At 30.7% G+C, this 25,049-nt stretch overlaps 1 protein-coding gene and 7 non-coding genes across 8 annotated transcripts in view; 1 reads left to right on the top strand and 7 right to left on the bottom strand.

The window, feature by feature from the left end:
* The window catches only part of LOC107439618 (zinc finger protein jing), a 198,764-nt gene that overhangs the window by 62,249 nt on the left and 111,466 nt on the right, over positions 1 to 25,049 (top strand). The window lies entirely within an intron of this gene.
* Positions 15,770 to 15,842, bottom strand: TRNAN-GUU (transfer RNA asparagine (anticodon GUU)). Its single transcript has one exon. It is a non-coding gene; the product is annotated as a tRNA-Asn (tRNA).
* On the bottom strand, positions 16,196 to 16,269 carry TRNAN-GUU (transfer RNA asparagine (anticodon GUU)). Its single transcript has one exon. It is a non-coding gene; the product is annotated as a tRNA-Asn (tRNA).
* On the bottom strand, positions 16,420 to 16,493 carry TRNAN-GUU (transfer RNA asparagine (anticodon GUU)). Its single transcript has one exon. It is a non-coding gene; the product is annotated as a tRNA-Asn (tRNA).
* On the bottom strand, positions 16,846 to 16,919 carry TRNAN-GUU (transfer RNA asparagine (anticodon GUU)). The gene has a single exon. It is a non-coding gene; the product is annotated as a tRNA-Asn (tRNA).
* TRNAN-GUU (transfer RNA asparagine (anticodon GUU)) lies at positions 17,257 to 17,330 on the bottom strand. Its single transcript has one exon. It is a non-coding gene; the product is annotated as a tRNA-Asn (tRNA).
* On the bottom strand, positions 17,481 to 17,554 carry TRNAN-GUU (transfer RNA asparagine (anticodon GUU)). Its single transcript has one exon. It is a non-coding gene; the product is annotated as a tRNA-Asn (tRNA).
* On the bottom strand, positions 18,627 to 18,700 carry TRNAN-GUU (transfer RNA asparagine (anticodon GUU)). Its single transcript has one exon. It is a non-coding gene; the product is annotated as a tRNA-Asn (tRNA).

Genomic DNA, 25,049 nt, shown 5'->3' with positions numbered 1-25,049 from the left:
AATCCATGTTTACAGATTTTCTTTGTTAACAGGAAAAATGTTTCTTTTGACAGATCAAGATGTAATTTAATAGTGAATTTCTGTAATTTTAGAGTACGGAAATTTTCTGTAGGAAAGTAACAGAAATATTGTGTTTTTTTTTTAAAAGATTATTATTATTATTTTTTTGCGGTGAAATCGCTAATAGAATTTTAACGTATTTTCGGAAATCTACTGATATTAAGGAATTGTTAATTTAACATAGTTTGGGAAATTCACTAAGAGCTTGTTTTCCGTTTAAATAATATTTTGCTGCACTTCCTTCGCTTTTAACCTTGACTTGTTAAGTTTCGAAGTCAAAACACATCATGTTTCAATAATGTTCTTTTAGTCGCTATCTCTCTCTTATTTCATAAGAAATCCCATTTAGTGTTTTCGCAATTTAATTGCTCCTTCAGCTCATTTATTAGTACTCGTCATTTATTGCTACCATTCTGTCAATTTCTTCCACATTTCCATATATTCAAGGACTTTGAGCAATCTTCAATATTCACCTGGCGTCCCATCTGATTATTAGGATTAAATTTATTCCTGTTTTAAGGTCAGAGATACCTCACTTTAATATCTTAAATAATTATATCTTTTTTATTTTATTATTTTTATTATCATTTTCTTTTTCTTGATGTTTTCGTGTTTGATGTGTCGATTTTTCTCGCAGTTTGGGAACACTTTTTAGCATTCTTACGGGCCAATAACAATTTTTATACGTATTAATTTTTGCATAGTTTTGTGTAGGATACGAAATTTTTATACTGACTTTTATAGATTTACTATTTTTTATTTATTTATCGAAGGTTATGTTGAAATTAACTTAATTTCCGATTGTGTTATAAGGGATTTGTTTAGAAGAAATTTGGGTCCGTTAACGGACCCTTCACAAAATATCTTTTCATAAAAACGGACCCTNATTTAGCAATGAAAGGTTATGTGCATTGTCACAAAATCAACAAGAAAATAGTTTTCACTAATTCTTGACGTGTTAAAAGTTGAGCAAAATGATTTGAAAATTTGTTTATGAAGAATTTATATTTTAGATTTGATGACCTTTGAAATATATGCGTAGAAATGTCCTAATTGTCACATGTTTTACAAATACATAATAATGACAGGCGTTTTTGTTCCTTGTAAAGTTATCTTCAAAAAAAAACAAACTTTTATTTTAGAATGTTATATATTACCTGCGTGAAATGTTCATTATAATGGCATATTATGTTTGTGAATTTTAATTTTTTGTACGGCAACATTGTTACGTTATTGTTTTAGAAATATTTTTCTCTTTCAAGTTGGGTTACTTAGAAAATTTATACAAATACTGCTTTAAAAGTTTGTAGGTGGGGTATTTCTTATATGCGTATGGCTTATTAACCTTTGACCTATATACTTTGTCTCTGACCTATGTACCTAATAGACCTGCAGGTGTTTTAGCCTGTATTTCCTGACAACGATTTTAGGAGTGTTTTCTATCAATTTTTATTTTAGTGGGATCTAAGACGATTCCCCCCCCCCCTTCTAATATTGGGTTCGTCGAACTGATAATACGGAAAAGCACTTTGCTTTAGTGTTACCCTCAAGCATGATAGGCTAAAGCAGCAGGTGAAATGATTTTTATTGGCTCATTTCCTTCTGTTTATTTATTATTATTTTTTTATGAAATCGATTATTAGGGGAAAAACGATCTTCGGGATAATTATTATCTTCCTTTAGACTTATTTTTGACAAACTGTTAAATAACGATAAATATCGACAAGCATTTTATCTGAGATTGGATATTAATTCGCAGCTGATATTAATCCCCTTATTTATAGGGAAATGTTGTCAGTTTATGAGTGTTATGTGAATCTCCCTTAATTGGGTTTGGTTTTGTTTTTATTATTTTTAATCAAACGTAGTTTTTTCACGTTGTGTTTAAATAATAAATAATTAATTTTCAGAGTTAAAAGCATGGGTTTCCGCTCGGACAGTTAAGAGAGTGCAATTGAACCCATGGAAAACCATTAAATTAGACAATATTTTTTGGTTTTAAATGATAATAATTTTAACTATTACAGATAATGCTTTAGTGTGTGTCAGTATCATATTTAATGCACTGCGATTTATCAACTGAGAGCCAAAATTGCATTGTTTTAAATCTGAAAAAATCATTATACATTATTTAATTGAAAGAATTTAAAAATAAAATAGAATTTTTATTGGTTTTCGTACGTATAAAAAATAAAGTGTTGTTATGTTAATTTTTTGCCTAAAATGGTTACCTTAGCTGCTTTAATTTAAGTGTGAATAAAAAATGAAAAAAAGAAGAAAAAAAAAACAAATAAAATGAAATAAACGAAGTAATTTTAACGACTTTTGGAACGTGAAAATAAATATTTTGCTTAGTTGCATCTTCATGAAAAAATTTCTGCGGGCGCCCTCTGTTAAAAGACCGCCTGTCTTTTTTCGCACTCCCCCTATTTTTACCCACGCTTGATAAATAGAGTGAGCAAGAGACTATTACAAAAAGGTGTATTATATGTATTGTATTTATTTTTATTATTGTTTAAATTTCCAAATAATCTTCGATTTTCTCCAAATAAGCACCTCGTAAGATTAACTTCTGTAAAATTTTTTTCTTTTCTGAAAACTGAATAAATAAACAACCTTTACACATTTAAAACAATTAATGTATGAATAATTTGCGTTGGTAGTAATTAAAAAAAGGGATATACAATAGTACTACTTATGTTACTTGTATGAACACTACTTGATGGAATGTTAGAATTATACATTAATATTATTAGGTATCATAAGGAAAAATATTTTTGGGCTTTCTGCGACTATCTCCCTAGCGCTAATATCGTTCTTCGAAATATTTTTAATAGTAACAGTTAAATGTGTTACTAATAATTTGAAATAACAAAAGCCCTTTGCGTTTGCAAAAATTGAAGAAAACTAAAAAAGTTTTTTAATTGTTAATGTAATTATTTTTTTCCATCTACATATAATAAAAAATCCATATTCTAATATTTCGAGCAATATTCACCCATTTTGAAGTGGAGGGGGGGGGGCACACTAATTTCCTTTTTTTGCATTTTGTAAGTCGTCATCACATTAAAAAATTTAAAAATCGTAAAATCCGTGCAAATAAGTACCAAAAGAACATCGACAAAGAAATCACGTGAATCAGATTTTTCAAAAAAGGATTACTCAAATGCTTGTTTCGTTTCAAGATTTATTTGGTGTAATAAATAATATCCCAATAATGAAATTAATAGCAATAACTGCAAATGAAATTAATAGCAATAACTGCAAAGAAATCGTTAAAAAAAAACGATAGAATCATGACGTCAGCAAGTAAATACTTTAATGCGCAATTCGAACTTTCCATATTGTCTGAAGCATATCGGTATCTTTTAAAACCATGTAAAAATCCATATCAATAGCTGCCGAAAAAACAATCGAAACATCGCATGGATTTATGATGGCGTAATTTAAGCGCGTGAGAAAGTGATTATTTAAATGCACGATTCGGATTTCACCTGTCGAAATAATATCAAATGAGAAATAACGGGATTATAAAAACCACCTGGAAATCGGTAAAAATAACTGCCGAAAAGTCAAAAAAGACTGAAATCGTCACAAAATTAAATGAACGATTTGAGTTTCGCGCGATAAAAGTATTAAGTTTCCTTCCTTTTTCTTTAACGTGAAAATTCGTAGCAATAACTGACGAAAAAACGGTAGAATTACGGAACGAATTTACTATGATATCGGCACAAACCGAGCGTGCCAAAGAGTGATTACTTGAATGTGCGATTCGAACTTCGCGTGACGCAATAATATCGGTATTTTTTATATGAGATAAATATAATAATTTAGCAATAATAATAATTTAGCAATGAAAGATATCGAGATTATAAAAAACCAAGTAAAAAATCTTAACAATAATTACCAAGGATTGCGAGCGATAAGAAGTGAGAAACAAATGCGTAATTTAAATTTTTCATAGCGCGTAATTTCATAATAAAAATATTGAATCGATTTTATTCAACCAAATAAAAAAAAAGGAATGACAAAGTTACCGCATTCATTCACTGATTCTTTTGTGACAAATCTGTATTTGTTACAAAACCCCCACTCACAGTCATATTTTATTAAAGTATAAAATATGGTGTTCTTAAAAAAAGAAGGTGGGGGAAAAAAAAAGAACACAGAGCTCATTTTATTTTCTAAAGGGAATAGAAAAATCAGGAGCGTCCCCCCACTTTTCGATACGCTAAAATGCATTTTTTGAAAATAGTTCTACAGGGGGGAAAATGCCAAGGAGAAAACTTGTATAATTCCATGTGAAAAATATTTCGGCAAGAATTCTGTTACGTTCTACGACAATGTCGCCACAATTCTTCTACGGGGTTACTAGAGTAGTACTTCTTTAACATGATGCATAAATACTTCTTGTATACGTTCATGCTGAAGTTGGTCGGATCATTCGTTTTGTTTTAGTAAAGAAAAAACTGAGATTGCAGATGTATGTGCATTTCAGTCATGTACCTAAAATACGCATCCATTCTATGATTGCATTCCGGACCCTGCGACCCAAATTTGAGTCGTGACCCATAGGTAGAAAACTTTATACGCGAATTCCCTTCTGTCTTAGCACTTCAGAAATTGGTTTTACCCTTGCAATGCCCCCCCTCCCAACGAAATGACAAAGAAGGTGTGTTTCCTGCAAAATCATTTATTGGAAAGAGAAATCTGCCCTGCCCTGTTTCTGCCGCCGGCTTCTTCAGAAAGAAACCCTCTTGACTAAATTGTTGGAGGTTTTTGACCTGTTGCCATTCTATTAGGGGATTTCTGGTCTGCAAAATTCCTGTGGCGAGAAATGAAAGTGGTTCTTTCTCATCCAAAAAACATGTTTGGCGGCGTGACCACTATCCAAAGGTTTTGTCAAATGTATTTAACCAGCTTTATATTTTTAAGAAATCAGTAGGGTAGTAAAACAATATTATTTTTTCAGCTTTATATTATATTTAAGAAATTATCAAAGGTAGTAAAAAATATTCTCTTTTCAGCTTTATATTTATTTAGAAATTAGCAAAGGCAGTAAAAAAAATATTCTCTTTTCAGCTTTGTATATATTTAAAAGATCAGTAGGTTAATGAAACAATATTCTTTTTTCAGCTTTATATTATGTTTAAGAAATCAGTAGGGTAGTAAGACAAGATTTTCATTTAAACTTTGTATTATGTTTAAGAAATCAGTATAAGTCATGAAAAAATATTCTCTTTTCAGCATTATCATTTAAGAAATCAGTGGGATAGTAAAACAATGTTCTCTTTTCAACTTTATATTAGTTTAAGAAATCCGTAGGTTAGTAAAAAATATTCTTTTTTGGGGGAAGGTAGAGTTTAATCTCTAAAATAAGTTCAATGCTTGGTAAGAATAGGAAAAAAAAAACCTTTTTATATTTTATTCCTTACTTAAATTTCTTGATTTAAACCCTATGGATTTAAACATGCTTCCTCTTCTGACATAAACTTTATTTTCGAATGTTCTTTGTTTATAAAAATGCATAACAGTAAAAATGAAGTCAAGGTTCAAAATAATATAGTTGAATTTAGTTCCTTTCCTTCAAAATATTTTTTTGGGGTAGAGTCTTGGCACATTCTCCTTGCTAGTTGTTTAGGCATAAATCAAGCCGTTGGGGAGGGCTTACTTTAAAAAAAAAAGTTTTTTTGTTGTTGCATGTTTTTATATTGTTACAAAAGGAATTTCAATACTTTCTATTTAACCTATTATTATGTTCCTTATAAATTGTGTTGATAAGCAAAATGTCTTGTTTAAAATAAAGTTTTTTTTTTTTCGATAAGTAATTCCCTTATTTTTTTTTTTGTTCTTTTGTTTTCTATAAGTAATTCATGGTAATTATTTTGTGTAATTACAATGAATTATTGTAATTTCATAAAATCACAGCTGCACGTTATTTCGGATGAAAATAAGTATTTTTTACCCTTACCTTTTAACCCTTTTACGCAGATGGGGCACCGTTGTCATTTTTTTGGTGCTCTATAATTATAGGCAAAAATATATTTTGGTATTTTTTTTAACTATAAAAAGCAGTTTAATAGTAGTTAGTAAAAAAAATTTTTTGAATATCAGAATTAAATTTTTATTAAAATATAAAATCCAAAAAAGTTTTTTTTCCATTTATATTCATCAATAATTGATTTTGTAAATTAACGAAATTTCAATGATGAATAACTGTTTCTTTTAGATATAAATAACTGAGACTAAGTGTAAATTTGAAAAATTATTTTTTGATAGTGAGCTGTGTTAGGAGGATTTTATCTTTAAGGTAGAAATAGACGTTTCATGCTGTATTTCATAACCATAGATTTATAAAATTTTAATTATAATATTTTTCATATATTTTGACTTAAATTAATACAAAAATATGAAAAATGTGTTTAAAAAACTTTTTACATCAAAGGTAGTCTATGCCCAGTATTAGTAGAAATGAATGATCGAGTTTTAAATTTTTATATTATCGAAAGGAATGCACACCTTACAATAAAATTTACCTTTTGAAAAATAAATTGCCTACAAAATCTTTAAAAAATGCTTCTTTATAAAACTATATCAGACCAATTGTGACTAATGGAAGTGAAACCTGGACAATGACGGCCAAAAAAAAAAAAAAAAGGAAAATGACCTGCTGGTGTTTGAACGAAAGGACCTGAGGATAATAATAGGACCTCTTAAGAAAAGCGAATAAAGAATTAGGTTGGAACACAGAAATTTAGAGAATCATAAAGGGAAAAAATATTGTTCTCTATTAAATCCCAACGCCTCTCATGGCATGGATACGTAGAAGGAGAGAAAATAATTGCCGCCTGAGAAAGATCGTCAACTGGACACATAGAGAGACAACAATCACGGCTTGAGAGCCGTGGTGGCTCAGGGCCTTCCAATGAGGTGAACCAGGTTCGAATCCCAGAGATGGCTGGTCGATACGAATTCCACATCCGGCTTTCACCGACCACGGTGCAGACTTGAAATATCCTCAGTAGTAGACGGATCATGGGTTAGAGTCCCCTTGCCGTCAGGCTAACCGTGGGAGGTTTTCGTGGTTTTCCTCACCAGTAAATTTCTCCCGTACCAGGAGTCCCTTGTCTTCTAGATTATGTTCAAAATTACAAGGCTACGACGGTGAACATTGGTGCAAACGGTGGTTCATCTAATCTAATCTATTTCTAAAAAATCCATTAAAGTAATCCAAGCAATTCTAAATCAACACTAATAATCAAATTTATAATTAGTATGATGATTCAATATTCAGTAAATATGTAAACGAAATACTGCATCACACAATCAAAACAAAATAACTATTAAATTATGCTTTAAAATTGAAGCATCAAATTATCTAAATCTTCATAGAATATTCCTACCTTTCTTTTCTTCTTAATCAATCAGAAATCGAAATTATCTATAACAATTGAAACAATCTATAATAACGAGAATGTTGCTTCTCGGCCTATTATGCACCAATTGGTAGTCGTCAAAAATTGAGTCAGCGACGGATATATAGTATAGCCAATAAATAGTTATCGACGACGGATAAATAGTTTTACCAATATTTAATATAGTATTAAATATTGGTAAAACTTTTTTTAAGGTGTAGAAAAAAAAACTATCGAATGAATAATTCAAAAGAGTACTTCATCGTGTGTTAGTGCTATTAGAAAATCATGAGGAAAAACCGATCTAATTGTGCTTCTATCAGAAAAGCATTTTAAAACCGTGGTACAAAATGGCGGTGTTCATCATTTGAGCGGGAGGCCGTTATCCTTGTTTGTCATGCTGTTTGACCTTCACTCATATTGCCAGCGGCAGGAAGTTGGAAAGGGAAAGCTCCTTTAGAGAGAGAAACGGGGCAAAGGTTTCCACACAACTGACACATTCACAGAGACGAATCCGGAACTCTGGATTATGTTTTTATTTATGTAAACACAATGTTAAAGAAGCTTCATAACTTTATTACTACACGCTGTGTAACATTTCATTTTGATGTTCTTAATGATTTTTCTCTTTTTCTTTCTGCTTTAAACAAATTGAATTATGATAGTTATTGGACTTCCTAATTTTTTTTGTTTTTTTCATGGTGTTTGAATGATTGACTAATTGGTGTGTAAAATCTCATTTGTGGTTAATGTTTTTACTTTTTTGTTTATTTATCATGATGGTAATTAATAATTTTACTGTTGTTGTATTGTAATAAATAGATAAAATTAAATAAGTATTTAAATAATAATGATTATGAGGATTTTTTTTTCGTATTGATCATAAGAAACATAACTAATAATTCATAAATTGGATATTGAACTATGAATTTTAGCCATTTGCAAATATTTTTTATTATTTTTATTTTTATGTTATCACTTAAATTTAGGTATTTGTTATGAATTTTCTGCAATTTAAAAAAGAAATATCTCTTTGAGTTACTATTTTAAAAACTTAAAATTTATGAAATTTTAAAATGCTATTCTCATTTAAATGCTATTCGACAATTCTATGTATTTTTCTCGTAGTTATTTTTCATTTATTATATTACTGTTCTAAATTACCATATTTTATTCTTATAGTTAGAATAAATAGATTAATTTCTTTATAAAGTGAATCAAAATGTTAAACTTATTAAAATATTGTAGTATATAAATAATATATTACAATAATTATTAAAATATTGATAAAAATAGTTCCCTTATCCAGTGATTAAAGTGTTTTTCTCCTTTTTCTGGATTTAGAGATAGTATCTTTTAAATGTATCTATCTATTTATTTTTCATAATCCAAACTTAACTTTTCAATCAATGCATATTTCCAAATTTTTGATTTCGTATTAAAAACACTCAAACATTTTGTGATTATTATCAATTATCGACAGTTTTTGTAAAAAAAAATATTTTTTATATTTAATTGTTTTTATTAGTTATGTAAGAGAAATATTATTAGTTCTAAATTGGTAAAAAAAAAACTTATGTATATAAATTTGTAGTAGAAACATGAATCTGTAAATGTTTATTTGATATATTTGAGTACTTTCAGATTTTTTGTTTTAATGTTTCTAAACGTTTTTTTAAAGTTTTTTTTAAGGAAGCTGATATTATATACATTAGTTAAATTAGTTAGCTGATATTAGCTTACATTAGTTAAAAACCACTTTTGTTTTTTAAATCTAAAAGTAATTTTTTTTAACTCATGCGGAATATAATATACCCTGTTCCTGCTTATAGTACCACTTTTGATTTTTAAATCTAAAAGTAATTTTTTTTAACTCATGCGGAATATAATATACCCTGTTCCTGCTTATAGTAGAGTTAAAAACCACTTTTGTTTTTTAAATCTAAAAGTAATTTTTTTAAACTCATGCGGAATGTAATATACCCCGTTCCTGCTTATAGTAGAGTTAAAAACCACTTATGTTTTTTAAATCTAAAAGTAATTTTTTTAACTCATGCTGGAAATTTAATGTACCCCGTTCCTGCTTATAGTAGAGTTAAAAACCACTATTTGTTTTAAATCTAAAAGTAATTTTTTTAAACTCATGCGGAATGTAATATACCCCGTTCCTGCTTATAGTAGAGTTAAAAACCACTTATGTTTTTTAAATCTAAAAGTAATTTTTTTAACTCATGCTGGAAATTTAATGTACCCCGTTCCTGCTTATAGTAGAGTTAAAAACCACTATTTGTTTTAAATCTAAAAGTAATTTTTTTAAACTCATGCGGAATGTAATATACCCCGTTCCTGCTTATAGTAGAGTTAAAAACCACTTATGTTTTTTAAATCTAAAAGTAATTTTTTTAACTCATGCTGGAAATTTAATGTACCCCGTTCCTGCTTATAGTAGAGTTAAAAACCACTATTTGTTTTAAATCTAAAAGTAATTTTTTTAAACTCATGCGGAATGTAATATACCCCGTTCCTGCTTATAGTAGAGTTAAAAACCACTTATGTTTTTTAAATCTAAAAGTAATTTTTTTAACTCATGCTGGAAATTTAATGTACCCCGTTCCTGCTTATAGTAGAGTTAAAAACCACTATTTGTTTTAAATCTAAAAGTAATTTTTTTAAACTCATGCGGAATGTAATATACCCCGTTCCTGCTTATAGTAGAGTTAAAAACCACTTATGTTTTTTAAATCTAAAAGTAATTTTTTTAACTCATGCTGGAAATTTAATGTACCCCGTTCCTGCTTATAGTAGAGTTAAAAACCACTATTTGTTTTAAATCTAAAAGTAATTTTTTTAAACTCATGCGGAATGTAATATACCCCGTTCCTGCTTATAGTAGAGTTAAAAACCACTTATGTTTTTTAAATCTAAAAGTAATTTTTTTAACTCATGCTGGAAATTTAATGTACCCCGTTCCTGCTTATAGTAGAGTTAAAAACCACTATTTGTTTTAAATCTAAAAGTAATTTTTTTAAACTCATGCGGAATGTAATATACCCCGTTCCTGCTTATAGTAGAGTTAAAAACCACTTATGTTTTTTAAATCTAAAAGNGTCACTTTATTTTCGGTATATTGTTCTACAGAAGCAATTTCAGTACTTTCAAAAATGTAATTTTAATATTTTTGTACTAAAATTTTAATACTTTCGACGTGCAATTTTAATATTTTTTTAAGTGTTATGCTAATGCTCTTAAAATAAAAATTTTGTATTTTCATTGTAGTAACATATTTTAATACTTTTAAAGTTCAATTATAAAATTACATAATACTGCATGCGTATAAAGAGCAATTTTATTTCTATTTGTTTTCAAAAGTGCAATTTTAATATTTTGGATTAACTTTTAACATTTTTAGTAGCATTATTATTTATTTGTTCCTTATTATCTGTAAATAGCAAAATGCAAACGGCAAAAATAAGTTAGGAGCATAAAAATATTCTTCTTTGTTTTCTAAATAAGTATAAGCATTTTTTTTTGTTTTAAATTGCTGAGTAGTTCCATAATAGGTTACGTATTGCTCATTTCTGATTTATCTGAAGACAAATGTATATTTATGCCGTTTCAAATTAACATTTTCTTTTTCCATTGAACAAATTTGTTATCTATTTATTCTATCTGCATAAATATCATCATTAGAACGTGAGTTGTATGTTTTTGGTGTGGAAAATTTAACAAGTGTTATCAGATTGTTATCTCATTTTTTTTAATTTTTTATCAATGAATTGATTGATGGGAAATTGGTGTCAACTGATTCAGACAAGTGATAATTCATGAAAATGCGTGTAAAGTGTTAAGAGATATGTGTACTTTTTCTAAAGTGCAGATTTTTTGTTTTTAATTATATCGTAGTATATCAATGTCAAAAATTTAAATATGATTTAATAGCTAAGCTTAAGTATGAGAGACTGGTTTTCCTGTTTAAAAAATATTTTGTCTTTATTTGTTCGGATTCTTAGCTTTTTGTTTTGATATACCTGATTTTTGCGGGGTATGTTTGAAATTGGAATGTACAGAACATTATTTCAATTTCATTTCTTTGAATACAATTGTAGATGTTTTTTAATTTTCAACGATTGATTTGAATAATCGGACGATTAGGATTTTCGATCAAACATCTTTTTATTTCAATAAAAAATGCTCTTAGAAATCGTGGAAATTCGATTTTTCAAATTTAGGAAATGTCCATTCACCAAATAAAAATATCTATTTTTCTTGCATATCCCCTTACTCCTACAGCAGTGTTTCCTAAAGTGTGGTACGCGTACCCCCAGTAGTACGGGAACAGTTTAGTGGGGGTACGCGTACTTTTGCGAAATATCTTGCAACCAACGAAAATTTCAAAAAAATTTATTTAAAAAACGAAGTTAGCCATGAAAATTTACGATTACGTATTTTTCTATTGGCTATTTTTTGCAGAGTTAACAGTTAATACTTAGTGGTGTCAACAGCCAGTTGTCATTTTTAACTTTATTCTCCATTCTAAATAAACCTTTTTTTTTTTAAGAAATGCATTCATTTTTTTATCAGTGGTACACAGCGTTACGAAAAATTTAGAAAGGGTACATAAAAGTCATAAGTTTGGGAAACACTGTCCTACAGGATTTCTTGTTTCAAACTTTTTAGTAATACGGTCATTTTATGAAAAGAAACCAGTTTACATTACCACTGTTAAAAATGGATACCTAAATTTCACGAAACTTAATTTGTTTTTGACGAAACCGTTTCCTGGTGTGCTCCGAGCAAAAATTTAGTCAAAGTGATGAAATATTGCCGTTGCTTCTTCAAGGAAACAACTCTAGCAGCAAAATAATTTAGGCCCTCATTGGGCCAATATTTATGAATTTTGGCTCAGTAAGAGTTCAATGGGCCTTTATTTTCCCGATATTGGCCCTATATAAAACTTCCCGATTCTCCCCATATTTTACAGCCGCTTAAGACCAATATCGGTCCTATATAGAATTGTCAGATTCACCCGATATTTTATATTCATTAGTTAGCTAATGTAGGCTCTATATTGGCCAATGGTGGCCCTATATAGGCCATTCTAGGACCAATATTAGAAAATCTATACATTCCAATATTGTTCCCTCGGTGCTTGTTCTTATCATAGAGTTGACTCTATGGTTCTTATAGGACTCATATTAAGCTAATTTTTAACCCAACTGGGGACAAGGTAAAATTGTTGCTGGGAAAATTGATTTAAAATTAAAGAAATGTTTCGTCATTCTGCTTTATTCAGAATNTTTTTTTTTTTTTTTTTTTTTTTTTTTCAAACACAAAAAGAACTTCCTAGAGTAATGTGTTTAATACAGGGATGGGCCAACTGTAGCCCGCCGGAAGATTTTATCCGGCCCGCGGATAGAATTTTAATTTGCCGATCAGTGGCAAAATTAAAATTATTTTTGTTTTTCCTTTTTTCACAAAGTACTGATGACCTTTTCACTTTCTCTATTTTTGTTCTGCAAAACATAAATTGATGGAAATAGTTAGCACAGACAGCTTCAATGGATAAGATGTTGAAAGCAGAAGTTCTTTATAGAATAGCCTTAGATTGGCTCTAACTAGCGTTTGTCTTTCTCGAGGAATTTAATGTACGTAAATTGTACTTCACATTTGGCAGACTGCGCAGTTTTAGAACCAACGAGCGAACAATCTAACAATCATCTGAAGCAGTTGCTTCTAAATATGCCAAAGTTTTTCAAATTATTACCTAAAGCTAGTTTCCAAAATTTAATACTTCATGCCCAGAAAATCAGCGATATGTTTGCTTAATCTTATATATGTGAACGAGAGTTTTCAAGTATGAACCTTAGAAAAAAACATTTCAGAAGTGGACTAACAGAAAAGCATTTAACCTTGTTCCTTAAAATAAGCGCATCTCATTTCGAACGTTAATATAAGGAACTTTTAAAAATGAAATCGCAATTTCATTCATCTCACTAAATATTTAAATTAAAACTTGTATATCGCTTTTTTTTTTTAAATTTTGAAAGTTTTATTTGGCCCACCAAACATTTTTTTTCTCGATTTTTGGCCCTCGACCAAAAAAGTTTACCCATCCCTGGTCTAATACTTTTAATGATTACTTTATCTTGAGCATCACATAGGGGGCTATGGATAGTGTTTTTTACACTAGGGTGCGCTGCAAGCTCTTTACTGCCCACACTTCCGGGTAACTGTTTCCGGTGTATTTTGAAGCCATTTGGCTCACAACATGATCATTGTGTTTTGAAATTTTCTTGAGTAGTATTTCTTGCAGGCGTGTTAGCTGATTTAATATTAGAAAAGAATCCTTCATAGAATCTTTATTTGAAAACCTAACATTTCAAACCAGAAGAATCGTCATTTGAAGAAGAAAAAAAAAAAATCGTTGTAAGACACCTTTTACATTGTAAACAATATACCAATTTCGATATTGAAACCTAAATGATAATTTGTAAAATGACTCAATCTCGTTGCTCGAAGAATATGCAAACACTAAAGTATGATGGTACACTACTTGAAACAAGAACAAACAGTATTAAACAAGTAAAAAGAGGCCAAATCGGGACTGCCAAAAAGGCGATTTCTTTCTAAATCTAGCACTCACATCTGCTTTTTTAACAATGCATCTCTTTTACAAACTAAAACAAATTTTCACTTCAAACTCACCAGAAATATTTCATATCGTTAATATCATGAAATTCAGCAAATTTGAACTCAAAAATTAAAGAATTTTTTTTATATTCGAAACAAAATTATATGTTTGAAAATATCGCCTTGCAGAATAGGCTGTAGTAAGCAGCTGTATGCTTTTTAAACGGAAGTAGAGCAGGTGAAGAAGTTGAGATTGTTGTTGTTAACATTTATATTGTAAACATCATCCATACGCGAAACATGCAGGTAAAATAGAGGTAAAAATTACACCCATGCCCGAAGTCAGATTCGAACCCTTGATCTGCCTGGTAGGCGACCAACTCTTTGACCACCATACAGGCCGGTCAGCTTGTTCCGTCACTTTATTTTCGGTCTTTTAGTCTTCATTCTATTTTCGTATTTGTAGTTAAATGTATCCCACCATTCGCTACGATGAGGTTTAGAGTTGAGGAAACGTTTTCGTCCTAAATTGAAGAGTTTGCATTTCGTCACAAATCGCGTGTTTTCGAGACGAAATGACTCTCATAATTAACGAAATACAGCTCAAAGATCGCGAAAAGTGAGAATTTAATTCCTGATAATATATCAAAATCTTATGTGACGAATTCAGAAATTGGATAATTATTTATTAATTTAAGCAAATGCAGTAACAAATCTTATAGGGAAGGGTTTCATAGTTATAACATGTATTGATTCCCATTTTCTTCTGATTCCTATCTACAATATACTAATTATGTAATAGAGTCTTTAAATGGCTTACAGAGGGATTATTCACTAAATTACTTTAGTACAAAAATATAAAACAGCATGTTTACTTTGTTTTATTTTTGAAATTATTCAAGCCTTACTTGAAAATTATTTCATTAAATAACTCAATTACAAATTTTAAGTAGTTTATATTAGTATAAGGGTTAGCTGCCAACTCTACGGGATTTCCCAGTAGACTGCTGGATTTTGCCAGTTTCTTCTAATCTACAGGTTAAATAAAAATTTTCCTGATTTTTTTTCATTTTTTAAAATTCGCTAAAATTGAATAAGTTTCCTGAAGAAATTCCTATTGAAATGGAATTTTTGCATACATTATGACTTGCTTGAACATACAGTTTAAAATTTTTATTCCAAAATTTAACAAACGAACTAAACGAAAAGTAAATCTGCTTTGTCCAACTAAATAATCTATATTTCACAATTTACGTTAAAGCAAGTATTCTCGTTTATTGGTTAAAAAAAAAAAAAAAAAAAAAAAAAAAAAAGGAATTCAAATATTGATATAAATTAATAAATTCAGCTAATTTTTTAAATTATTTTTTGAAATTGGAATCATTAATATAATGAATTTCGTTACTTCGTTTGTTTCTTTTATAAATAAAAATGTTTGTTTACGCCCCCGGGTGGACTTGAACCACCAACCTTACGGTTAACAGCCGAACGCGCTAGCGGATTGAGTCCACAGAGGCTTGTTTGTTTCCTTAGTTTCGCCATAAAAAAGAGTTATCTTGACCACTGATCGTAAAATTTATTTTTGTATTTTTTAATTTAGGATCATTAATATGATGAATTTCGTTACTTGCTTTGTTTCTTTTATAAATAAAAACGTCTCTATACGCCCCCGGGTGGGCTCGAACCACAACCTTCCAGTTAACAGCCGAACGCGCTTGCCGATTGCGCCACGGAGGCTTGTTTGTTTCCATAGTTTCGTTATAGAAAGGAATTATCTTGACCACTGATAGTAAAAGTGTTTCTCCTGCAATAATGTTTAACTTGCACAAATGAACTATAAAAGGACACGATGTGTAAACGAAGAGTAAATCAAAGTACCTGCTTGTAATATTTTACAATTTTCGTTAAAGTAAATATTCTGGTTGATTGGTGAAAAAAAAGGAATTCAAATATCGAAGGTACCAAACATCAATATATATTAATAAATTCATCGCATTTTTTACTGTTATTTTTAAATTAGCATAATTAGTATAAGAAATTACGTTGCTTGCTATGTTTCTTTTATAAACGGAAGGAAAAGTGTCTCGATACGCCCCCGGGTGGGCTCGAACCACCAACCTTTCGGTTAACAGCCGAACGCGCTAGCCAATTGCGCCACGGAGGCTTGATTGTTTCCTTAGTTTCGCTATAGAGAGGAATTATCATGATTACTGATCGTGAAAGTTTTTTTCTTCCCTTTTTATAATTTAGGATCATTAATATGATGAATTTCGTTACTTGCTTTGTTTCTTTTATAAATAAAAATGTTTCTATACGCCCCCGGGTGGGCTCGAACCACCAACCTTTCGGTTAACAGCCGAACGCGCTAGCCGATTGCGCCACGGAGGCTTGATAGATTACTTAGTTTCGCAGTAGAAAGGAATTATCTTGACCACTGATCGTAAAAGTGTTTTTCCTGCAATAATGTCTAACTTGCACAAATGAACTATAAAAGGACACGATGTGTAAACGAAGTGTAAATCAAAGTATCTGCTTATAATATTTTACAATTTTCGTTAAAGTAAATATTCTGGTTGATTGGTGAAAAAAAAGGAATTCAAATATCGAAGGTACCAAACATCAATATATATTAATAAATTCATCGCTTTTTTTCTATTATTTTTAAATTAGCATAATTAGTATAAGAAATTACGTTGCTTGCTATGTTTCTTTTATAAAAGGAAAGAAAAGTGTTTCGATACGCCCCCGGGTGGGCTCGAACCACCAACCTTTCGGTTAACAGCCGAACGCGCTAGCCGATTGCGCCACGGAGGCTTGATAGTTTACTTAGTTTCGCCGTAGAAAGGAATTATCTTGACCAGTGATCGTAAATGTTTTTTTCCTGCAATAATGTCTAACTTAAACAAATGAACAATAAAGGGACGCGATGTGTAAACGAAGAGTAAATCAAAGTATCTGCTTATAATAGTGCACAATTTTCGCTAAAGTAAGTATTTGCGTTGATGGTTAAAAAAAAAAGAAATTCAAATACCGATATATATTAATTAATTCATCGCATTTTTTTTGTTATTTTTAAATTAGCATAATTAATATAAGAAATTACGTTGCTTGCTATGTTTCTATTATAAAAGGAAATAAAGGTGTTTCGATACGCCCCCGGGTGGGCTCGGACCACCAACCTTTCGGTTAACAGCCGAACGCGCTAGCCAATTGCGCCACGGAGGCTTGATTGTTTCCTTAGTTTCGCTATACAGAGGAATCATCATGATTACTGATCGTGAAAGTTTTTTTCTTCCCATTTTTTAATTTAGGATCATTAATATGATGAATTTCGTTACTTGCTTTGTTTCTTTTATAAATAAAAATGTTTCTATACGCCCCCGGGTGGGCTCGAACCACCAACCTTTCGGTTAACAGCCGAACGCGCTAGCCGATTGCGCCACGGAGGCTTGATAGTTTACTTAGTTTCGCCGTAGAAAGGAATTATCTTGACCAGTGATCGTAAAAGTGTTTTTCCTGCAATAATGTCTAACTTTAACAAATGAACAATAAAGAGACGCGATGTGTAAACGAAGAGTAAATCAAAGTATCTGCTTATAATAGTTCACAATTTTTGCTAAAGTAAGTATTTTCGTTTATTGGTGAAAAAAAAAAAGAAATTCAAATTTTGTTATATATTAATTAATTCATCTCATTTTTTATTGTTATTTTTAAATTAGCATAATTGATATAAGAAATTACGTTGCTTGCTATGTTTCTTTTATAAAAGGAAAGAAAAGTGTTACGATGAGCCCCCGGTTGGGCTCGAACCACCAACCTTTCGATTAACAGCCGAACGCGCTTGCTAATTGCGCCTCGGAAGCTTAATTGTTGCTTTAGTTTCGCTATAGAGAGGAATTACCAAGATTACTGATCGTAGTAGTTTTTTTTTTATCCATTTTTTTTAAAATTAGGATCTTTAATATAATGAATTTCGCATTTCTGCAAGTTTTTCCTGATATATTTGATATATCAGACAAGTCCACTAAAATAGACTGCAACATCTATGTTGGAAAATAAATTTGTTTTAAATCAGAATTTCTTTCTTTTAAATCTGCCTATAGAATTTTCAGATGATAGACAATAACAAGTAAAGTGGTATCATTTACTTCACATTTTTGGAGTCAACGAAATTGTTCAAAGTTTTTGTTGTTAATAATATCTGCTTATAATATTTCACAATTTTCGTTACAGTATGTAAGAAATTACGTTGCTTGCTATGTTTCTTTTATAAAAGGAAAGAAAAGTGTTTCGACACGCCCTCAGGTGGGCTCGAACCACCAACCTTTCGGTTAACAGCCGGACGCTCTAGCCGATTGCGCCACGGAGGCTTGTTTCTTTCCATAGTTTCGTTATAGAAAAGAATTATCTTGACCACTGATCGTGAAAGTTTTTTTCTTCTCATTTTTTAAATTAGGATCTTTAATATAATGAATTTCGTTACTTGCTTTGTTTCTTTTATAAATAAAAAAAGTTTCTATACGCTCCCAGGTGGGCTCGAACCCCCTACCTTTCGGTTAACAGCCGAACGCGCTAGCCGATTGCGCCACGGAGGCTTGTTTGTTTGCATAGTTTCGTTATAGAAATGAATTATCTTGACCACTGATCGTAAAAGTGTTTTTCCTGCAATATTGTCTAGCTTGCACAAATGAACTATAAAAGGTCACGATGTGTAAACGAAGAGTAAATCAAAGTATCTGCGTATAATATTTTACAATTTTCGTTAAAGTAAGTATTCTCCTTGATTGGTGAAAGAAAAAAAAAGGAATTCAAATATCGATATATATATGAATTAATCTAGCGAATTTTTTTATGTAATTTTAATTAGCAAAATTCATGCCATAGTTTCAAGGAATAAGGTTCGAGGTAGGAGAACGTCGAGTCAAAAATCGCAAGTTCGAAAAACCATTGGTAGAGGGAGAAAGACTAAATTGATTCATAATGGGGATGTTTAAGTTTTTAGACTCTAAAGCAGGGATGGGGAAACTACGGCCCGCCGGAGGATTTTATCCGGCCCGCGGATAGAATTTTTATTTGCCGATCAGCGGCAAATATAAACAATATACATCCATTTTATTGTCGACTATGTTTAAAATTATTTCTGTTTTTCCTTTTTTAACAAAGTACTGATGACATTTTTATTTTCTCTATTTTTGTTCTACAAAACATAAATTGATGGAAATAGTTAGCTCTGACAGCTTCTATTGGTAAAATGTTGAAAGCAGAAGTTCTTTATAGAATAGCCGTAGATTGGCTCCAACTAGCGTTTGTCTTTCTCGAGGAGCTGAGCTGACTTATGGAATCTAATATAGGTAAATTGTACTTCACATTTGGCAGACTGCGCATTTTGCACTCCAAAGAGCGGATAATCTAACAGTTGTTTCTAAATATGCCTAAGTTTGACAAATCATTACCAAAAGCTAGTTTCCAAAATTTAAAATTTCACGCCCAGAAAATCATTGCTATGTTAGCTTAATCTTATATACGTGACAAAAAAGTTTGCCCATCCCTGCTCTAAAGAATAAGAAGGGAAAAAAAAGAAGAATTTTCTGGATTTTTTTCTTCTTCTTAATTTTTCGTAGTTTATCTCGAACGTTTAAAAATAATTTTATATAAGTAATATACAAGATAAATTTACTTATTAATTGTAAGTGTATTATTGCGTTTTCTTGCACCCTCTTTATGCAAATACTTTTTGATTTTATATATATATATATATATATATATATAGGAATGTATGGTGCGACTATATTTGTTTTTTGTTGTGAAGAGCAGAATACTCTCGTGCATTGTTTTCTTTTTAAAAAGTTTTGTGATGTTTAAGTTAAACTATTTTTTTTTCTTGCTGAGTAAAAGTTCTTAGTAAGTTCAAATATGACTTTCATTATGCTTTCAAAGCATTTTCTACTACCCATTCTACTATTCCAGCAATTAATATGATGAACTTGACTGTTTGCTATGTTCCTTTTGTAAATAAAAGGAAAATATCTAAAATATAGTTTGTCTACACAATATCTACCCAAATAAAAGTACTTTTCTATTTAGCGGGTACAGGTTACTAAGCTACCAAAACAAAGTACCAAATGCAAATAAATTCTTTTTTTTTTTTAAATTTTATTTAATAATTTTTTATAAAATTATCGTTAGATGTCGGCTTTAAAAAAATATAAATAAATAGCTAAAATAATTTGCCCCGGTGAAAGGCTCCCAAAAATGTACTACTGTACTATATTTTTCTTCTGAATTTAATTTGATGATGAATCGTGTAAATATTCTTTATTCGTCTGAAATAAGAGAGGGATATTAAATTATTGAGGGACCATATATTCGCTAACTATGCAATGTATTAAAATACATGTCCTGAAGCTGGGTGTAAGTATGAATATTTTTTATCGGAAGCTGTAAGGAAAATGCATATTTCATAAGGATTGATATACCACCTAATAAAAGACGATAACCTAAATCCTAAGCTAAACCCTTTGAAATGTGTACCGAAAAAAATCAGATCTATAATGGGGGTTGAGATAAAAAAGGGGGAGCTTAGATAGTTTGCTCCTCCCCTTTACAAGTAAAGTTCCCTGATCCTCAGAATGTTCTTTATTGCCCACCAAAACTTAATCCCTCTCTGAGACTGGTTTCGGAGATTGATTCTGATCTCCCCTGTGGCGGGCCCTTCCTCCCTCCATAACCCCATTTTGCACCCCTACCCCATGGATATTTTCGGGGTCCAGGAAAAAGGGGAGGCGTAAATGTCCCACTAGACACTGGGGAATTGTTTCGTTTTTTTTTTTTTNGTTTTTTTTTTTTTTTTGGAAGTGGAGGGGGTATGAAAACTGGGTCACTGTTTTGAGGTACGTGCTGTGCTAAACGTAGTAACTTGTTGTTCTTGGAAAGGACAAAAGGGAGTTTTACTTTTTTTCTTTCGAAAAACGGGAAAGAAAGTTAAGGAGAAGGAAAGTTGGTTAGTTAGTGTGTTTCCCTATACTATTTCGAACTAAACTTTAAACTCAGCGTTCAAACTTCACAAATAAAGAAGAGCGTGTGTTTTGAGGTTGCTTAAAAATTCTTCCAGAGCATGCAGAGACAAGTACTGACGGGAAAGCTTGTTGGGGCTCCTCTAAGTATGTACGAAAAGGAAGGTTAGGGTGCCCATATAGAAATAGGGTTGATAACGGTTAAAATGAATCATAATTTGGATGAAATTCCTTCTCGTCTTACAAATATTTAAAAGATTATTAGTTAAAAGCGTTTGTGTAAGGATTGGACATTTATTTTGGGGCCACTCTCTGTTTTAAAGATTATGGGTAAGCGGCTTAAATTCTAAAACTGATAAATTAATATTTCAGTTTATAGTCAATGGTCAGTAAACTCTAATGAATTAGAAGCCACTTTTTCTTCAAACCTAATAAGGCGGGTTAATTTCCATCAAAAAATCCTCCACGAAAGCAAATTTCTCCCAATACTTGCTTCAGGAGTTCCCTTGCCTTCTGGATTAGGTTCAAAATGACAAAACTACGGAGTGGAACATTAGTAGTCGCAATCCCATAATTGGGTCAGCTGTTCCACGTCACTTATAAAATATAAAATAAATCCTAATGAATCGGTGACCAATATCGATAGGTATTTTGCATTTATTGGTAACGTTTTGCAAATTTTTTTTATCTTGGCTTAAATTTAATTTAAAGAAAAAAATTCGTATTAGGAATAATCTGTGGCTATAAAAAGTTAATATAGCTATAAAAATAATATAATATAATAATAATATATGTATAATAATAATATATGTAACAAAATTTATTTTAACGTACTGAGTTTAAAGAACTTCATGTAGAAATATTTGGGGAGGCAAAATACATTTAATGTGTATGTTACGGTTAAAGTAATAAATCCGGTTATTCTTAATATTAACCGGTCAATAACAATAATAATAAGTACTTTTTTTGTGTGGTCAAAGTGAGAAATATTGCAAATTATTCACTTTAACCGGTTATTATTAATTAATAATAACCGACTATTCACATTGACAGTAACATCAAAACTTTAAAATCTATGAATTGTTAAAGAACTCTCTCCTTCCACAAGAATCGTGCAACCAGAAATTGATAGATTCTGAAGGATCAAAATTTTGAATGGTGACGTTCAGCATTTTAATGAAAATTTTGCGTTCAAGAGGCTACATCGGTGTAAAATTGTTTAAAAAAAAAAAAAAAAAAAAAAAAAAAACCATNTTTTTTTTTTTTTTTTTTTTTTTTTTTTTTTTTTTTTTTTTTTTTTTTTTGTCACGCCATGTGACGAGTGGTTATTTTCAGGTTTAATAAATGTCCTTTCCTATAAATCGTGTCTATAAAAGTTTTTTCTTCATTTTATTTTTTTCAAAACTATCCATTTAGCTTTTAAATATCTCCTTTTCTTTCTCAATTACAATACAAATTTACTTTTTTTTCTTTTATTCCGTAAGAAAAAAAATAATAACTCGTTGTCATCCTTGAGGTTTGTATTTTTCCATCGACGGAAATTGTCCGTAAGGTTTTCTTTGATTGCATCCATTAAGTATAATATCAATAATTTTAAAAGTTTGGCTTATTTATGAGTTCCTTCAACTTTTTTCACAAAAAATTTTCGGTGCTGTAAGCGTGGATGGCAATTTTTAACTTCATAGGCTTTTAAAAGAAGCTGATATCAGCAAGTACATCAAAAAAAGTCGCTTAAAACTTTCTGGTCACATCTGTCAAATGGACATTATTTAAGACAGGGTGCCTAGCGTTTTTAAAAAGTGCTTAAAGGTGCTTATTTTCAATTTTGTTTTTTAAAAGCCCTTAACGGTGCTTTTTTCATTGAGTGTTGTTAAAAAGTGCTTCATTTTCCCTTTACCATGTTCATTTTCGCCACGTATTATACAAAAAGACACAGTGCACATTCACCGTTTTCACAATTAATTCAACCCCAATCTATTTCGGCTTATTGTCAGTCCGTAGCGTATGAAAACGCCATTCGTTTTACCTGATTCAAAATTTCATGACTTTTGACAATTGTCAGAAACAATGCCAAAAGTTTTTTTTTTTACACAACGGTTAAAACAAGATAAAACCGTCAATTGTCAAAAACTTGTCGACCCTACCTAATTACATTTTTTTAAAGTGCTTAAAAATAATTTTTGAGTGCTTGAAAAATGCTTCAGAGGTGCTTATTTTTTGTTGAAAGATTTGGCTACGCACCCTGTAAGATCTTCAATGACAAATCCATGGTAACTAGAGTTAGAGGTAGGCCTAAGATCAGATGGCTTGACTGTGTGGAAGAGGTTTTCAAAATCCTAAGAATTACTAACAGGAAAACAATTGGAGAGAAATGAGCAGAAGGTTCTAGGGAAGGCTCTGGCCCACAAAAGGCTGTCATGCCAATAGAAGAAGAAAAATAATGCTAAAAATTTGGCTTATTTATGAGTTCTTAAAAAAAAATTTTTTTTTGTATGTAAAATAGTTTGATTCTAACACACAAGTAATATTGGTTGCTGTTTTTTGAAGGCTCCCATCATAATTGAAATTATGCTTTTTTGCAAATAATATGCTATTTTTATAACAATATGCAAATAATATGCTATTTTATAATTTTTGTAAGTTTGCAAATGTTACTCATAAATGTTTGGTGTCAAGTTAACTTATCTAAAGCCAGCGCTGACTACGCTTATTTTGAAAATGGCGCAAAACGTCAATGTGTAGAAAAGCCACAGTTTTGTGAAAGTGAAAAGCGTTTGTGATCTTATTTTTTAATATTTGAAAACTTACCTGCATTTCTTGGGCTGATAATAATTTGCAAAAACTGAGAATAAGACAGTGATTTTGATAATTTCCATCTTAGTGGAAGAATGTCTTCAAATATTAATATCTTTTGAAATATCTGAGTTATTTGTCTGTTCTAAAGCCCAGATAATTCTTCACTGCAGGATTTTATATATATAGTTTAAAATCATCTCATTGCTTCATGTGTAAGGCACTTAAATTGTCGCTTTTTCATTTTCTTTGGCCTCAGAGCTTCAATAAACAGCGTTAGTGGAAATGTTTTCTGAGTACTTACAATCACAAAATTAATTTTGGGTCACAAAAGAATGAATGCTCTTTTTTAAGTTCTCGACTAGTGTAGAATCAGACTGTTATAATTTTGTAGTTTATCGAACCATATTGTCGTTCAAATTGGTTTCATCCTTAATATCGTGCGAAGTTGAACCTTATTTATTTCTTAAACTTGATCGCATGATACTATGGTTCAGCTTACAAACGGATGCTAGGAAGAATTGAACACTTAGTGAAGGTTGCAGCAAATTTGCGGTTTCATATACCGATATTAAGGTTTAGCAATGAACCCATTTTTCTAATCTAGAATATTTAGAATATTAGAATATTTTCTCAGTGGTAGAAACATCTTGAGTTAGATTGGGGTTACCATAGGATTTTTACACAGTTTTTCCCCCATGCAATGCAAATGCGGGTTAGTTCTAACAAGAAGTTCTTCATGAAGACTAAATTGTTCCAATGCTTGATCTATGAATCCCCTTGTCTTCTGGGTTGGGTTCAAAATTACAAAGTTGCAGAGATGAACATTGATGGTTGTGAACTCGGAATTGGGCCGGCTGTTCAACGCCGGTTATAAAATAAAATAAAATGGTGTCCATTGTGGTCTGTGCTTCCATTGATTGACCCAGGCTCGAATCCCATCGATGGAGGGTCGATATATATTCTGTTTCCTGCTCACTCTGCTAATATGAAATATCCTAACTGATAGACCGTTCAGGGGTTGGAATCCCTCACTCCATTAGAGTAACCATGGATGGTTTTCATGGTTTGTCCTTCCCATGCAATACAAATGCTGGTCAGTTTTATGAAAAAACTCCCCGCCGGCCGAAGACTCCCC

Source organism: Parasteatoda tepidariorum, chromosome 10, assembly GCF_043381705.1.
Source record: "Parasteatoda tepidariorum isolate YZ-2023 chromosome 10, CAS_Ptep_4.0, whole genome shotgun sequence".
In the NCBI taxonomy this organism is placed as follows: Eukaryota; Metazoa; Arthropoda; class Arachnida; order Araneae; family Theridiidae; genus Parasteatoda; species Parasteatoda tepidariorum.
This window is presented reverse-complemented; position numbering and strand designations above follow the sequence as displayed.